Source organism: Ambystoma mexicanum, chromosome 6p (assembly GCF_040938575.1).
Source record: "Ambystoma mexicanum isolate Mex_15411 chromosome 6p, UKY_AmexF1_1, whole genome shotgun sequence".
Classification (NCBI taxonomy): Eukaryota; Metazoa; Chordata; class Amphibia; order Caudata; family Ambystomatidae; genus Ambystoma; species Ambystoma mexicanum.
In genome coordinates, this window is record NC_090935.1 from 1002178477 (window position 1) to 1002195708 (window position 17232).

The 17232-nt window shown below is 45.8% G+C and overlaps 1 long non-coding RNA gene across 1 annotated transcript in view; it reads right to left on the reverse strand.

Moving 5' to 3' along the window:
• Positions 1-12396: 12396 nt before the first annotated feature.
• The window catches only part of LOC138510139 (uncharacterized), a 570058-nt gene continuing 565222 nt past the window's right edge, over positions 12397-17232 (reverse strand). Inside the window, exon 5 of the long non-coding RNA XR_011280325.1 lies at positions 12397-12632. This is a non-coding gene — a long non-coding RNA (uncharacterized lncRNA). The remainder of the gene's footprint in view (positions 12633-17232) is intronic.

Sequence of the window (17232 nt, forward strand, 5' to 3'; positions counted from 1 at the left end):
GAAAGGACTGCCAGTCAAAGGGGCTAAAGAAAGTTTGCTCGTGGTGGACGGCGGAGAGGTTCCAAGTCCGTCAAAGCAATGGCTTCTTTACCCTCATCTGCTGCTTCAACCACCTCAAAACCTCTCTGAGGCCTTAACCCACAAAACCCTGGTATAAGGCAGACTCTCGGCATCTGCAAGAATGGTGTGGCATTACTTCAGATGCGTTGGCATTGAAAACAGTAGCCTAGGGTTACCACCTCCCATTTTTAAGAAGAACTCAGGATCATCCACTGGGGAGCCACTCATTCAAAAATATGGATCCATTCCTTTTGCAGGAGATTGCGAGCCCACTAGAAAAAGGTGCTATAGAACCAGTACCTCTGACAGAGAAGAACACAGAATGGTACTCTCCCTGTTTTCTAGTCCCCAAGAAGGATGGGGGTTTGAAAGTCATCTTGGATTTTAGATGCGTAAACAAGTTTCTCAAAAAAGGACAAGTTCAGGATGGTCACCCTTTCTCAGATCCTTTAGGCCCTCCAGCTTCAGGATTGGATGGTGTCATTGGACCTTCAGGATGCTTACTTCCATGTGCCTATCCATCACAAGCACAGGCAGTACCTAAGGTTCGCCGTTGGCGGTTCACATGATCAATTTTGAGTTCTGCCATTCGGACTGACCTCCGCCCAAGGGCTTTTACCAAGTAGATGTAGGTGGTGGCAGCGAGTCTCAGGAGAGGGGGGTTCACGTCTACCTCTACATGGACGATTGACTGATCAGGGCCCGTTCCCCCTGAACAGGCCCCGGAGCATCTCAGCATGACCTGCCACTCTCTCCACAGACTAGGCTTCTCCCTCAATTACAAGAAGTACCACATCATACAATCTCAAAGGCTCCAGTTCATCGAAGCAGTCCTGGATGCATCCTTGGGAAAAGCCTCGCCACCTTAGGTGAGGGCCAACACATTCTGAAGATGGTCACCAAATTCCAGAGTGCCCAGCGTCTTCCAGCCCTTGACTTTTTGAGGTTGCTCGGCCTCATAGCATCCTGCATTTTGAGGCTCGTCTGAGAATGAGAACCATCCTATGGGCCTTCAGGATACAGTGGTCTCAATTCTTGGGCAAGATGCCAGATCTGCTTCAGATTCAGAGCAGGGTCACACAGAATCTCCTGTGGTGGGCCTGCCAGGACAACATTCTGAAGGGGGAACCTTTTTGGCAACCCTGGCCGGAGATCACAGTAATTACGGAGGCCTCACAGGGTGGGGAGCCCATGTAAATGATCTGCCCGTCAGTGGTCGATGCTTTCCAGGGAGTCCAAACTACACATCAACCTTTTGGTGCTAGCGCTGAAGGCCTGTTTGACATCTATACGGGGAAAGAATGTCCTGATAATGACGAACACAGTGGCCATGTGCTATCCCAACAAGAAAGGAGGTGTAGTGTCACTACCGCTATGCAGCGAGGAAATGCAGCTCTGGTTCTGGGCAATTCAAGAAGGAATCTCTCTATCAGCAGTTCACCTGGAGAACACGGCTTTGAACACAGTGTCAAATTCTTCACGCGCCACAAGCCCGTAGGCCTCGGGCGCAAAAGGGAAGAGGACAGATACGTCAAGAGACAGGGTCAAGCAGTAAAGAAGAGAGTGTTTAATCAGCCGAATTAAAGAAGAGTGTTTTGATGTCATTTTTGAAGATCAGAAGTGAGGCAGAGCGTTTGCACTCCAGGGGGAGAATATTCCACTCCTGAGGTGCACAGACTTCAAAACAAGTCCTGAGTCCTAGTCTTTCTTGTGGCAGTCCTTACACACATAAGGCCCTGCCGCCTCTTGACAGTTTAGCCAAACTACCTTTCCCAACATGCACTGGGTGATGGGGCTTATTTTTCCTCAGTCTTTCCTCCATGTTTGTTTTTTCTATAAAGACTCCTATATTCCCCCACCCTGTTTTATACGGACGGACGGACGGACGGAGGGAGATAGGGAGTTAACGAGGGACAGTTTGGGACTTTAAAAAGGAAAACTAAGACTTGTGATGAATATTACCAGTAAGTAATTTGGCCATTTACCTCTTGCCTATCTTTCTCATCACAGTCCTTACACATGAAGATGTACCCAGCATAAGCCAGGAATACAGTCATGCAGTAACCCACGCATCTGCTTCAATAGAGCATTATTCTAAATTTGTAAGTGATCATGGAAGACAACACTACTACACCAAGGTCACCTCAATGACCATCCTTCACCAGTAGTTCATAATGTTTGGTAAATATAGCTGTCGCCCATATGGCTGCTTGACAAATCTCCTACATAGAAGCCCTCTGAACTCTGTCCACAAAGCTGCCACCACCTGAGTGGACCTGTACTCGATCGAAGAGGGCAGTGTGGACTCCTTAGAGACTCATGTGGTTGCAAACTTGATCCATTTTCTCAATGTCAGGGGGGTGGGGGAACAGGCGAGTGCCCTGTTTGGCTATGCAGGTGGTTAATAGTTCTTGAAAGTACCCATTCTGTACCTACTAATAAGTGTGATGATCCCACTACACTGAGTCTCCTGGTAATATGGGGAGAATCATTTCTTGGGATTCATGAAAAGAGAACAACTTTGGGTCTGAAGGAGGCCGATAACATGAGGATTGCCCTGTTTGGGAAAGAAGAGGATGAAGGGTTCCTGAAACAACCCCTGAAACAAGAACCCCAAACACCCCAATTTATCTCCCTGAAGTTATGGCAACCAAGAATACCACCTTTGTGGAGAGACTCTTTAGGGACACGTTTTCCCAATGCTTAAATTGCGCTTTCTGCTACACCCTGAGAACCTGTGGTAGGGCCAAGGGGGAACCATAGATCTGGGCACAGCACATGTTATTTCGAAGCTCTAGAAGATCCTGATGAGCGCCCACTGACATTGGAGCATTGGGGGCCAGGTTCAATCTCCTGCAGAAGGCAAAACACACTCTGTGATCTTGGCAGAGTGCCTCTCGTAGGTAAGAAGAGAGGCAGGCTTCCTAGCTGCTTGCATGCAGATTGCCAACCCCTTTGGCCACCCCAGCTGTTGCAACTCTATCCGCTTTAGATCCATGCTAGTGGTTGGAGACACTCTGGTGGGTGGTTCTGAGAAGACACACAATAGGATTAGAAGGGGATGCAGGGGAATGACCATGGATCGTCTTGTGCCACCGGTAAGAGGAAAGGGTTCCAGGACCTCCTGGGCCAACCGTGAACTATTACCAAAACTGAGGCTCTCTGTCGACACCTTCTTGAGAATACTTGGAATAGTGGGAAATGTATATAGCTATTCCCTGGGCCAAGGTACTGAGAGGGTATCCATACTCTGTTTTCCGGGAGGGGAGCAGAGGTGTGAATATTGGAATTGATGGTCCTGATCAGAGGCAAAAAAGGTTGCCTGCTGGAGGCCTGAACAGTAGAGCTGGAGAGTGCCTGGACTCGGAGAGGGCTGAAGATGATGGAGGACTGTGGAGGAGAATATTATGCTGAGGTGGACTGCAAGCATTTTCTCCCTACCTAGAAGTTAGGCTGCTGAGAGTCTCTAAATATTGGCTTCCCTATCCATTTTGGAGGCTATGCAGGCTAATGGCTTGCACCTTGCGCCTACTGTACGATTTAGGTAAATGATTGATCTGATGTTGGTGCATACTAATATTTTGTGGTGTTGAATGGATGGGTGAAGTGTAACCGAGCCCCCTGCGCTGCTTTAAACTTACACTGATTTCAGTGAGCTGCCACCCCCCAGGTCCATCACCCAGAACCACCACACCCTCCCCTGCTTGCATAGGTCGTGATCACTGAGGGAGAGGGAGGACAGTGAAATCCCTTTCACTGGATTTGCAGGTTCTAGCCACTATTGGATGTCAAGGTCTACAAGATACAAGTCCCCCTACTGTCACGATGAGGGGAACTCAAAAGATTGGAGACTTAGGATTTAAAATGGTGATACACCCACAGGACAACCTGAGTTGTTGCTAACGCTTTCCCCTGCATCCCAACCATTCCAAGCTCACATGGACAGGCTGTGTTTTGGAGACATTGGAGCCCAGTTGTCCTGTTCTGGGGGCAACAAAACCTACCTCACTATAGTGTTAAAACTTGCTCCAATAAAGAGGAGTACCTGTGAGGGGGAAAGGTGGCACATGAAAACTTGTGCAGAATATTGCCACATCCTGATATGCCTTAAAAAGCAGTGGAAATTAGCGCATTATCTGGCTAGAGAAATACTTTGATATCCAATTTATGCAAATCGCCTCCCACCGCAGCTAAGATTTTTGTAAACAATGGGGAGTGGATGTGAACTGGATGGGTTGGCCCTGGTTAAGGAAGCATAGGTATTGGTAATATGTTGTCTGAACTGGTACATATGTAGATAGGTGTCCCTCCGATCTATAGAAGCTAACCAATTGCCTGGGTGGATAACAGGTATTCTGCACTGTTGTGTGTACAGAAATGGCCTGAATGTGCCTGATGCCTTCATAACGAAGAACAGGCTGGAATAGACTCCAGTCTCTGTTCCTGCATGGGTACAGGTGCAATTGCCTTCTTTATTAGTAAGAAGGGTTGGCAAGGACCCAGTCTGCTGCAGCGCTGGACCTTGAGTATTACGACTAGTTGGGTAGTATGTCAAGAGCGAGTAAATGATAAGTCTTGTCACTTCAGTTTGTTAAAAGGTTGTTGCTTTATTGGCATATAGTTGCCATGATCTTTGAGCACATATAGGGCCTGATCACATATAGAGTGCTGACACGTTTTTCGACCAGAAGGTCTTTGTCAAGGCAGGTCAGAATAGTACTTGGTTTTAAATCTTGATAGAAGTTACCAATTGTATTGGATGCTGGATATCAAACTGTCAGGCCTGTGAAGGATCCCTCATCTTTTCTCCGGAGGCCTCAAACTTTTCAGTTGGGTCCAGTAATGTGGCTTCCTCAGAAGTGACCAACGTTTGAGTTGGGTGTTTCACACACCAAGGGAATTACTCTCAGCACTGGAAAGGAATTCTACCTCAAATTCCATTAGGGGGAATGGCCTCCATATGAAGATGGGTAAGCATAGGTTTGTTTCCTTCCATTGCTTAGGAGCAGTGACCTTGCATCCTTGTGAATTGGCCGTCTCACTAGATCTCCAGCCACAAAATCCCCAAAGAGGTTGTCTTCTGGATCTACAGGGACTGCTTCTGGTAAGTGTAGCACCTCTGTAATGTACTGGAGGGCCCTTGTCAGTTGCTCTCACTGGAGATATCAGGCCTTCTTTTGAGGAGGATTAACCTGCTCTGAGGGCTTTGAGTCCTCTGCTGGATTTTGGAGTGTATCTTCTCAGGGCTGTCACCACTGCTGATGCAAAGTGCCTCAGGAACTGTATTTTATTCCATCATAATAAATGCAGACTGAGCAGCTGGGTATGGATGTTCCTGCCCCTGAGGTGGCACTGGGGAAATTGCACAGGGAGCTAGCTCTCATGATGGGCTGCACAAACGCCTTTTTTTCAGCAGTCTGCCCATACAGGAACAACAAGAAAGGACAGCGGCCATCCAAGCCTGGGGCAGGAAGCTCACCAGGACAAAAGCCAGAGCAGGCCCTGTCCCAGATGTGGGGAGCAGGAGTTAAGGGAGTGGTAGTTCCTAAAACCCTCCCATGTGCCACAAATGTCATCAATGGGTACTTCCCTTTGCCAATTAATGCCACCTGTCACTCTTTCTGGGCCATGTTTTCTTTTTCTGTTTCGGCACAACAACTCCCAGAAGGCATGTAGGATCAACCAATAAAACCTGGACCAGAGCCAAGAGAACGGAATCCAGAACAGCTTGAAAATGGACTGAATGTCCCTGCCAAACAGAAATGACACCCAACATCTGAGCTGCCAACCGCAGACGGGTGCAAGGCAAATGGTGGGGCAACAGAAAACCAACAGGTAGTAAATAGAGACTGCAGGGGCAAAGGAGAGACAAAGAACCCCTGCCCCCAATCGAATTTGTAACAAAACTCACCTCGACCTGAGGAAAGCCACAGGTAGCTCCTGGCTGCTACCACGCCACCCGAGACTACAAACACAACCGTGCTGGAAAAGGGGCATGGATTTACAGGGGTATTTAAAGCCCCACCTATGTAACCTGGAGATAAACTGGTACATATTGTTTGCTAGAGTCAGGTGGGCGCTGCAGCCATGGGAAGGGGGAGGAGGGAAGACCGAACCAGCAGCACTGAAGTATAAAAATAGACCAAAGGAGAGTTAAACTGTGAGTTTCAGGGGTGAGGTCAGGAGGTGTAAAGGTGGTTGGAGGGACCAGGTGTGTGGTGTTAGGAGGGGTGGGCTGAGTAAAAGGTGAGGGAGACCGAGGGAGACCAAGAAAGATAGAGGAGGGGAAGTGTAGGGGGAATGAGAGTGCATGTGGGGGAAGTGTGTGTATGGAGAGTGTGGAGAGACTGCAAGGCAGCAGTTTGAGTAGAGGTGTTGGCAGAGTGAAGTAGGAGGGGTGTGTAGTGAGAGGTGAGAAAGGTGGTGTAATGAGAGGTGGGCAGAGTGGTGTAGTAAGAGGTGGTGAAAGTGGTATAGTGACCAGTAAGAAGAGGTCAAGGAGAAAGTTGAGTGAGAAAGGGTATGTGAAGGCAAGAGGGGGTTGGAAGGTAGTGGAGATAGTTGGAGAAAGGAAGGACAAGTAAGATCAGGGGAGGAGAAGAAAGGTAGCAACTGAGGGTGAGACGGAACCAGAGTATCTGAGATTGGCACTTTTCCCATCAAGCCCCATTGGCAATCCTGGGGAGTGGTAAAATCGGGCATCTCTCAAAAATCCATCAAGGGAGACCGATAAGGCTGTTGCATTTAGGCCTTCCTTACTAGCTAGACCTAGATGGTAGTGTTCCCGATTATAGGCTTACAACACTGGAATTTAAGGACACCTGGGCTAGGAAGGTGAAGGCACACAGGAAAGGTGCCACCCTATAATGTACCCCCACCTCTCCAGCCCATTGCGTAGACGTTGAACATCTGCCTATCGTAACACCTTAATACCTGAACATTGAATAATCTGCACAATTCGTTGAAAATAAAAACCCTTGAACTCTCTTGGAGATTCTGCACATTCTTAAGGCCATCTTTCACACATGATGTCATCACAGGATCATCCAGGCCCCATTATATAGGCCACCCACGGCCCAAGGAGATGTTAGACCGCAGCACCTGGATTGCAAGGTTGAAGACCAGAACTACCATCAGATCACAGTTCTGGGATTTGCTTGCAGATGAGGATGTAATGATCCAGCTGAAATTTAAGGAATTGTTCAAGAGAAGTCTTGGCATAGAAATTCCTCCAGGCATCTGCAGAAGAATTGTTCCGGGGTCCAGTTTAGCATACAAAAGCGCACAAGACATGGGAGCAGAGATGGGGGGGGGGGGCTAACAGACTTGTGTGGCGGAAGTGAAGATCGCCCTCCTCAATCTGGGGAAACACACCCATGTAATCGAAGTGGGCCAACCCATTGCCCAACTAGTGTTGGAGAAGATCCTGGTCCCAGACATTGAGGTTGTGGAGCAGGAAGGGGCAGAGAAGACTAAGGTACAGTTCTGTGAGATAGCGGAGAACCCCAAAGAGACCAGAACTCAGGGTGATGAGACCCTGTATTTATGGGCATCACTGTGAGGTGTGAAGCAGGGCTTGAGTAAATGGAAGCAGAGCAAGAGGAAGCCCAGTTACCACTGCCAGGCCCCACAATGGTAGAACAGGCCGAACCCCAACCATGAGACCCCTGTGCCTACCTGAACAACATCTGGAGAAGAGACAGAATCGAACTCGGAGGGCACTGAGGAAATGTAGCCTCCTAGTGATCACCACAGGAGGAGAATAAAACTGCACTTCTCCCTCAGGAGGACCATTCTCATGCCTCATCTGGTGAGGTGAAGCATGGGCTTCAGGAAGGATTCCTTCAGATGCAGAAATAGAGCTGGGATGCCATCAGTAGGTCTGGCAGATGTTACAGACTCGGTTCAGATGGAAAGGAAGCCTTGAAGCCCCCTGATATTATAGGGGTATACTGGGGAAAATGTAGACCACAAGCACCTGCTCCCAGTCCTAGTCCAAGGAATATTGACCAACACCTTATTGGACCCAGGTAGAAAGAAAACAACCATTGATCCTGACCTAATATCCCCAGAAGATTTGCACCCGGGGCTCCTACCTCAAAGGACTGGTGTTCCCGGCAATGCCAAATTATATCCCCAGATGAAGGCGGATATTTGAGTGCTAGCACAATGCCTCAGAGCCCCCATGCTCAGTCTACCTGAAGAACTACTACTTGGGACAGACTTCCCCCTTTTCAGGAATGTCTGAGGAAGCTACAGAGTTGGGAGAAGTCTCCAAAACATTTTAACCTGCTGGTGATTTCAAAGAGAAGTGGAGAATGGGTAGAGGCATGTGACAGTGACGGCATCATGACCCTGTCAACAGGAGGCAGGGACCCCTCCCAAGCAGTGGTAGCATGCTCATAAGGACAAATATCTGCCCTGTGTCCGGTGAAGGGAGTGGAAACTCAGGAAGGGGGCCCAATACCTAAACCCCTGTTCAACAGTGTGCCACCAATGTCATCAATAATAGCACTCTTTGTCAGGCAATGCCTCCCGGTAATCTTTCTGGCCCATTCTCTTTTAGGACAACAACTCCCAGAAGGCACCTCGGAGCAACCAAGAAAACCCAGATTGACTAGGAATTTCCCTGCCAAACAGATATGAGACCTGCAAACCTCAGACAGATCCCAGGCAAATAATGTGGCAACAGAAAAGGAACAAAGTGAGGAGAGACTACAGAGAGAAATGAGATGGTTGAGGGTGTGGCGAGAGTGCAAGGTGGTATTGGGAGTATCGAAATGATGCAGAAAAAGGGGTGATGGTTGTGGTAAGAGGCAGAGAGTGTAGCAAAGGGTAGACAGAATAGGGGTTTAGTGAGAGGTAAGATAAGAGGTGGAGCAAGAGGTGAGGATGGGGTAGTGAGAGGTGAGGAGAGGGGTTTAATGAGAAGTCAGAAGAGGAGTGTAGTGAGAGGTGGTAAGAGTTGAGTAGTGACATGAGGGGGAGGAGAAAGGGGAGCGAGAGAGAATGTGTAAAGATTGGAAGGAGTAGGAAGGAAGAGGAGACCGTGGGAGAAAGGAAGGAGGTAGTAAGATCAGGGAGATGAGTGAAAGGGAGTGACTGAGGGTGATATTGAACAAGAGGATGTGAGATTACAGAGGAGTAGCTGACAATTCTTTGATTTGGGGGATATCTAGGCTATGTCGCGGTTTATTAGGTGGTCACACTCAACTTGGGAAGTTCCTCCCCACTCCGCCAAGCAAGGATGCACACACACACACAGCTCCTATACAGATTCAACTTGATTGAGGCCTCCAACCCGTCTTGCACCAACCCCAACAAATAACCTATGTACCACTAATAAGCTAGGAAACGGGCTGGTGAATAGTAAGATATATTTATTTAAGGTTTGACAAAGAAGACCAGGCACCAACATCAACCGCCAATGCTGTGGCACTACACAATATCACAAATCCAAATTACTTTCCATTTTTAAAACATAACAATTAGAATTTTGAAATATGCAGTCACAACTTACATCAAATAACCAAATTAACCAATAGAAAACAATCACAATGCAATGGAAACATCGTTTTGGCTTTATTTTGAGAAAGGCAATGTTTGGAAAAGGAACTCAAATGGGAAACCATTTTTTTTAGGCTTTTATTTGAAAGGCAAGGTTGGGGAAAGGAACTCAATGGGAAAATCGTTTTGGCTTTATTTTTTTAGAAAGGCATGGTTGGCAAAAGGAGCTCAATGGGAAAATCGTTTTTCAACACACATTCAAAGGACATGCAGTGATTTGGGATTCTGGTTTGGGAGCGCAGGAATAAATGGGAAATTTAATTTTTCAACACACATACAATTGAGATGTAATGCTTGGTAATTCTGGTTTGGGATACAAGGGAATACATGGGGAATTTAGTTTTGCACCTCTACATTCACTTGAATAGCAGCGTTTCAGGGTTACTTATTTTGGGATTATGGCCACCCCCCTTCGGTATAAAAGGCAGGGGTTTCAGAAACATAGTCACCCAAGTACTTTATTGTCTATACTGGCTCTAACATACTGCGCATGAACTTTGTTAGTTTCGAAATTCTAACAACACTCATCCTGTGATTTTCCATATGGGAATTAATTGATTCATCTTCAATTCAATGCGCTAAGGATCTACGCAGCTTCCCCCCTCCCCACAATTTAATGGGAAGGATAAAGGCGAACTGTTCCCAACACAATTCAATTTAAATGGATAGGGTGATTTTCTCTGGATTTAATTAAATGTGCCAAGGGTCTTCCCAGTACCACCTCCCTACCTGCTATGCGAGATGGAGATTAAGGCTGGCAGCCCCCTTTCACCCCACCCACACATTTGATGGCTTTGGGATATCTCTACTTACATGGGAGGCTTTAGTTACGTGGCATCCACGGAAACAGCAGGGCTTCTCTGAGGACAGGACAGATCTGGTCAAGGGCTTCAGTCAAGGATTTTCTCCTGCACCCAGACTTCCTCTGCTCCTCTGATGGGGGTCCCAGCTAGCTTCTATATTTCCCTGTCACTGTCTCCGTCTCCAATGAAAGGATTGAGGCCTCTCTGCTAGTTGTTCCTTGCAAGAGAGAGTCAGGGAGTAGACTATCTCCAGGAATAAAGTGAAAAAACCCTGTTCTGATGCAAAATTGACCTCTTCTAAGGCTGATGACACTCCTACATTATCATATTTCCCATGGTTACAAGTGGTTAACACTCTCCCTTCACCTCCCACCTAGACGCCCACTGGCTGCTGATAGGACCAGAAGTGGGGAGTTATGGGTTATGGAAGCTGAAGGAGGAGGAAAAATACGTCATCCCAAAATGATGGGTGGGTTTTACCTTTTTGGGTTCTGAAAACCCAACATGGCAGCTATGCTCATTTTTTCAGATAACGACATAAATCTACATATTTTCAAATTCTACATTTTATGGTGGAAATACAAATTATATTTCGGCACTCTCTCCCTGGGCAGAGCCACCATAGTTCACGGTTTGCTGCTGCCCCGAAATAGTTAAAAAGGGGACACTTCCCAATTCAAACATTAATTTCACGGTCTAAAACTTCACCAATTTTCCAGTTGCTCGTACTTGTGAAAATGCCAGAATCATAATTTTGATCATAACTAAAGTTATGTACATCACAGCAATGTCATTGTTACTTGGTCCAAACTGGTGTTTTATCCTCTTTACAATGAGTCTATGGTGAGCTCAGGGAAACAACAATGCTCTTTTTATTTAGGAAAATGTGTTCAATGTTAAACATATGGCAGTGCATTACATGAGAGGTAGTTTCATTTCTCCTTTTCCCCCCTCTAAGTTTCCATTTCTCCTTAAACATGTGACCAGGCCACTTGCTCGGGCCTGTGTTTTTTCTACCCTCTTCTCCCATGCTTCAAAAGGTCTTTGTTCAGTGCTAATGCACACTTTATTGAGGACCTGACCTTAAAGGCCATTTTTGTGGGTCATGTAATCTGTATTAACATAGTTCCAATCTCTCTTGCAACATTTCTTATATTGTTAACTGAAGCTCCAAGCCAGTTTCCTTGATAAACCCAGCCCAAAGGTTTGGGGGGGGGGGTCACAGTTCCAGATACCACCAGTTCAGTTACATGCACAATTCTGAGAAAAAGCATTTAAATTTAAGAAACATATTTACACATGACATTTTGTATTGCATCCAGGCTTGCTGCAAGAAATAAACTATTTCTTTACAAAATGCTTGAACAGAAATAAGTCCAGTCTTGGTATTTTTTACACAGATAGACCATAGTTACAAAACAATCCAGTGTTCACTGCCACAAAAACAAAAATGGGCCTTTCTCTTTACAGGCTGTCATTTTATATGATGAAAATTAAGTCTCTTTATTCCTGATAAATGCAATCTGTCATTCGACTTTAATTCTTAAATTTAAGGCAACATTCCCCCTTTTTAGCTTTCCAAATGTCCCGTGTTTAAAATGTATCTTTTCTTTCCCTGTGCACTGTTGCAGTTTTTAATCTGTCACATGGTCCTTTACATGAAGTTAGCATCTGCAAGGCCACATGTCTTTTTGGAATCCATTGGACAATGTTAGTAATATTTCAGTTCTGAGTCACACTTTTCTTCAGCTGAAGCCCTGTACATTTTAACGAAAGGGAGCGAGGCCCATTCTCACTCATTCATTAGGCCTCAAGTTGAAATCATTGTTGTTTTGTACTGGCTTTTATATTTCAATGGAACTCCACACTTAGCCAGCTTCACTTTCACAATGGGGCTTAGCATGGCCTCTGTCACTCCGGATGTCTTTTTACCCCACAAGCCCCCCCCCCCCCAACCCCCCCGGGTCTTTGACTCGGTTGACCTGTAGAAAAGAGCAAGGGAGAGTGGGGTTTTGGTTTTCTTTTTGCTTTGGCTCATTCCATGAATGTCCTTATTTGAGCATGTCTTCTCTTTTCCTGTCCCGAGGGAGCGGCTCTCTTGACTGAACTCCACTCTTTTCAGATTTTGGGGTTTTGGTCCTGTATCTCTCACTTTTTAGAAATTCCAACCTCCCCAGCTGTGAAGTTAAGGAGTTATTGAATCTGCCAAGAGTAAAATATAGGTTAATTATGTTATACAGTACATCTTTACATGGCAAATAGGAATACCAATTGATAACAAACAACAGTTTATACATTGTAACCAAATGTTAACATTGATTTCAGTTTACATACACAATTCAACAACATTATCTTTCTCTATTTTTGGTACATTCCTTGTAAGTATGAATAGTTTTATTCCCTCTAAATGTGATATTCTCCATCTGGGGTTCTCTTCTTTCCTTTCATTCTTCAGATGGTTCCTTGGCTCTACCCTCACTGGGTTCTTCAATCAGTCATAGTACCTGTCTGGGATGACAGCTCTTCAACTGATTGGTATGGACCCATTTCTCTTCTGTATGTTCTCCTTTGGGGATGCTGATCTCATAGGCAACAGGTGAGATTTAATTGACAATTTCAGAGGCACCATGCCAAAAGGAGAGAAACCTCTGCTCCTTGGTCTGGTTTCTTTAGAAATTGTACAGGTAGACTCTGTCTCCTACTTATTACTCCTTCTTGGTAGTTTTTAAGTCATAGTGGGCTTTCATTCCCTCCGCTGTCTTTTCTAAATTGCACTGAGCGTAAGCAAAAGCATGCTGGAGATGTTTCTGTAAATTCTCAATGTACTCATGGGTAGTGGACGCATTGATCAAGGTCTCTTCTTGAGTTCTTTAGAGCAGATGCTGAGTTTGCACCATTTTTCTTCCAGTCGTGAGCTCAAATGGAGACATTTTAGTTACAGAAGAGGGCGTGGACCTAATGGCCATTAGGACAAGTGGTGGTAGGATGTCCCAACTTAGTCCAGAGTCCACCACAAACTTCTTCAAGATGCCCACAGTTGTTTTATCGTGCTTCTCAACTCTCCCTGGGTGTTAGGCAATGTGGTGTTTTCTCATTGTCCCTAGTGTCTCCCACATCTTGGTCATCACCTCGCTGATAAAATTACTTCCGCAGTCCAACTCAGTCCTTTGGGGCAGGCTAAAACAAGTGAGGATGTGTTTGATCATTAGTGCGGCAGCTGTCTCCGCCTTATAATTCGGGGCCGGAAGACCTTCTACCCACTTGGTAAACCAGCATGTCACAGCCCACATGTACTTGTTTCCTCTAGAGAAGTGAATAACTGGCCCAATGCAATCGACTTGCAAATCTGACCAAGGCAGCAGCATTTCATTTTTCTGTAGGGGAGCTCTGTGTGTGTGAGAGAACTCTGCTGAAACTGAGCACACACAAGACACCCCTTGAAGTAGCTGTCGAGGTCCTGGCCCATGTGTGGCCAATATGCCACCTCGTGCAAGATTTCTAATGTGGAGCCCCGTGAATGGCTCCGGTTTTAGCCAAATGGTCAGCCAAGTAATTTCCCTGTTTGTCGGGTCCCTCTTTTTTGGAGTGGCCTCAGCTCTTTTTCCAATAGATTTTCATCTCCTTAGAGGTTACCAGATCATCAGTTGATTGGATTAATTTCCTGTGCTTAAGTGGTTTGTTATTCGCACACAGCATGTCTTGATTATTCCAGTTAATCAGGTGTTCCACAAACCCATTCCTGACATAATCAGAGTCCGTGATTATGACCAGTTCTTTGAATTGGTGTTTGCATGGCAGTGAGGATGGCTTGATGTACCACCATCAACTCTGCCACCTGACTACTTCAGGGACCTATTTTGTACCCAGCAGATGGCTCTGGGGCATCATTCACCTAGGCATTCCTAATGCCAGCCACTAATTATTTTTCCCTGTGATTATCAACATGGTAGGAGCACCCATCCACATAAACTGTGGGTATCCCCTGACACGTGTAGACATTGTGTGGGGAAGTAAAGTACACCCCTATATTGTCGTTGGTCCTTTGACTTTTGTCCTTGAGCACAGTCGTGCAAGTCAACCAATCCTTGCGCTAGAGGTCCCGTCTTGTTTTTTGCCATATCTGACAGCCACAGGAAAGCCTTGCATGGACAGAATCCAGGAAGTAAGTCTGGAATTACGTTCCCTGTTCGGATTAGGTTGCTTTGGAAGTATTGCAAGAGTTGGTGAGGAGTCTCCACTATGATGTAGTCCCCCTGCATGAATGGGCGGTAATTCTTCAACACCCACACAGTTGCCAGGGGTGCCTTTTCACAATTGTTGATTTTTTCCTCCACAGGGGACAGTCTTGCTCGCGTACGAGATTACTGTGTTGACCTGATTGTGCTTCTGATAAAATACTGCTGTTAAGCAAGTATCTGAGAATCCTGTCTCCAAGAACTCCTTATTCTTTATGGGGTAAGCCAAACAAGGGGCTTCGAAAAAATGCTTTTCCTTACTTGTTTTACTGCCTCAGATTGTTCCTGATCCCACTCCCACTTGACCCTGGCCTTTAATAAATGGACCAAGGGTGGTGTGACCTCGAAACATTCTACTATAATTAGTGAGTCCAGGAAGGCTTCTTAGTTCTCGCAGAGTAGTAGCGTCTTTCAATTTCAATAATACTTCAACCTTTTTTGCCTGGGGACTGAGACCCTCAGGGGTGATTTCGTGTCGTAAGAAGTTCATGCGAATCCTACACCACTGTGCCTTCTGAAAGGACAGTTTTACTGCGGCTTTCTGCAACTGGGTCAGAACATAGCATATTTATGCTATATGTTCCTCCACAGTCTAGCTCTTGATTACAACATCATCTACATAGGTCCGGTTTCCCTTTTCACCCAAATAGGGTATGGCCTGATGTAGAAAGATATTACATTCATGGCAGGAGTTTATGTATCCAAAGGGAGTTCAGATCCATGTGTATTGATGCTCCCGAAGGAAAAGGCCAGCTTGTATTGGTCTTCCCTACTCACGGGTTCTGTTCAGGAACCGTTGGGCAGGTCAATGGCGGGATACACCTTTGACCCTTGGATCTGGGCCAGTCCCTGATCGATGTAGGGAAGGGGCCATCTTGACATGTGCACCCGTTTATTTAACTCCCTTAGGTCTGTCCATTGGCCATTGGGGTTGAATATCCCCAGTACCGGGTTGTTAAAGGGACTGTGGATTGGACAAATTATCCCACAGGATTCAAAGATTATAATCTCCATGAGTGACTCCATAGACGCAAGAAATAACCTGTATTGTTTCACAAATACTGGAGCCATCTCAGGGTCTGTGGTTATGATGTTTGAATGCATCTCTGTGTGTCGAGAATCATATGAATCCACTGCAATGATATCCTGCGACACCAGTTTCAGCTTCTGTTTTTGCTCCTCGATCTCGCATGTATCCGAAAGATTGATTTGTTCTTCAAACATCTGCTTAAAGCCTGGAAAGACCTTGGGCTTGGAAATTTTGGCAGTATCCTCCAGTTGGATGGAGAGATCGCTTGTGAAGGTGTTGGCCTGGACGTGAGGTTTCAGGGATGGGAGGTAGTCACTGTTGACTCGCAATACCACCTCATCCTTCCTGATGTCACAGGCCACCTCTTCTCCACCATAAGGGCAGGAAGAGTACACCAAGGGATTCCCCCCCCCCTTGCCTGGTTGAAATCTTTTCTGGAGGGATAACGTCAGCAATATGGAAGCAGTCCTTTGGAATTGGTCCAATGATCTCAATACCTAAATCAATAGAATAATGTTGTGCATCAACTGACATTCTAATAAAGGTGCCTGTGCCCAAAGTGATACTATATTAAAATGTTGTTTGTTTTAGGTTAACTAGGGGTGTCGGATGTAAAGACAAACCTTGTTGTTGGAGATAATTCAAATTTATTTAGGCATACTGGTTTTTGAGGTTATGTCCTCGCTTAATTTTTAGAGGAATTGAAAATTGTTGCACCTGTCCTGGGATGGTAACCTCTTCTCTCACTTGAAGTTCAACCACATACGGGAGCAATTGCGCTGACTGTAATGCTTTATCTGTGTTGTCAAAGCCCATGGGGTTACCCCCCAGTTGGGACCAGGCCTTGTTAATAATTTGGTCCAAATTAAATGCGAATCGATTGAGGATGTCACTGCCTAAGTAAAAGGTGGAGGGGACATCTCTCACAACCCAACAATCATGTTCTATGTTGTTGTCGCCAATGGACATTTTTAGCATACATCTTCTAGGCAGGAGATGTTTGGAATTAGAAGTTTCCAGGCCCATTTCCCACTCATCAATCAATTTAAATGTGAGAATGGTCTGATTATTTTGGGAGTTTCCAGAAAAATTCTTCGCTGATGAAGCTTCTTCCGTTATTGAGGCATACTCTGACGAGAACAGGCTCCTTCCCCTCATGTGCCTGAATGGGGAAGACCAGCTGTTCACTCTTTATCTGGATGTCGGTCAAACTTTGAGCTGGTTTTTCATTTTGTCATCGAATTTGGGTTTTCCTCTGAATGTGGATTGGTATAAAACTACAGAGTATTCCATCCAGCGTGGAATGCCACTGAAAACTGGGAGGAAGGCTGATTTTCAAGAATTGACAAGGGTTCCCATCACCAGTTTGCACTCCTACAGAGATGATGGTGATGTCAGGGACTTGATTGTTCCTAAAATGGAATTCTATTTTGTCGGACCGTTGTTCAATCATGTGGCATGTGCAATTCAAACATAATTTGTACTTTGTTTTAATTTGATTTGCCAGTTAGTCTGAGTCCAGAGGACCTTGTTCACG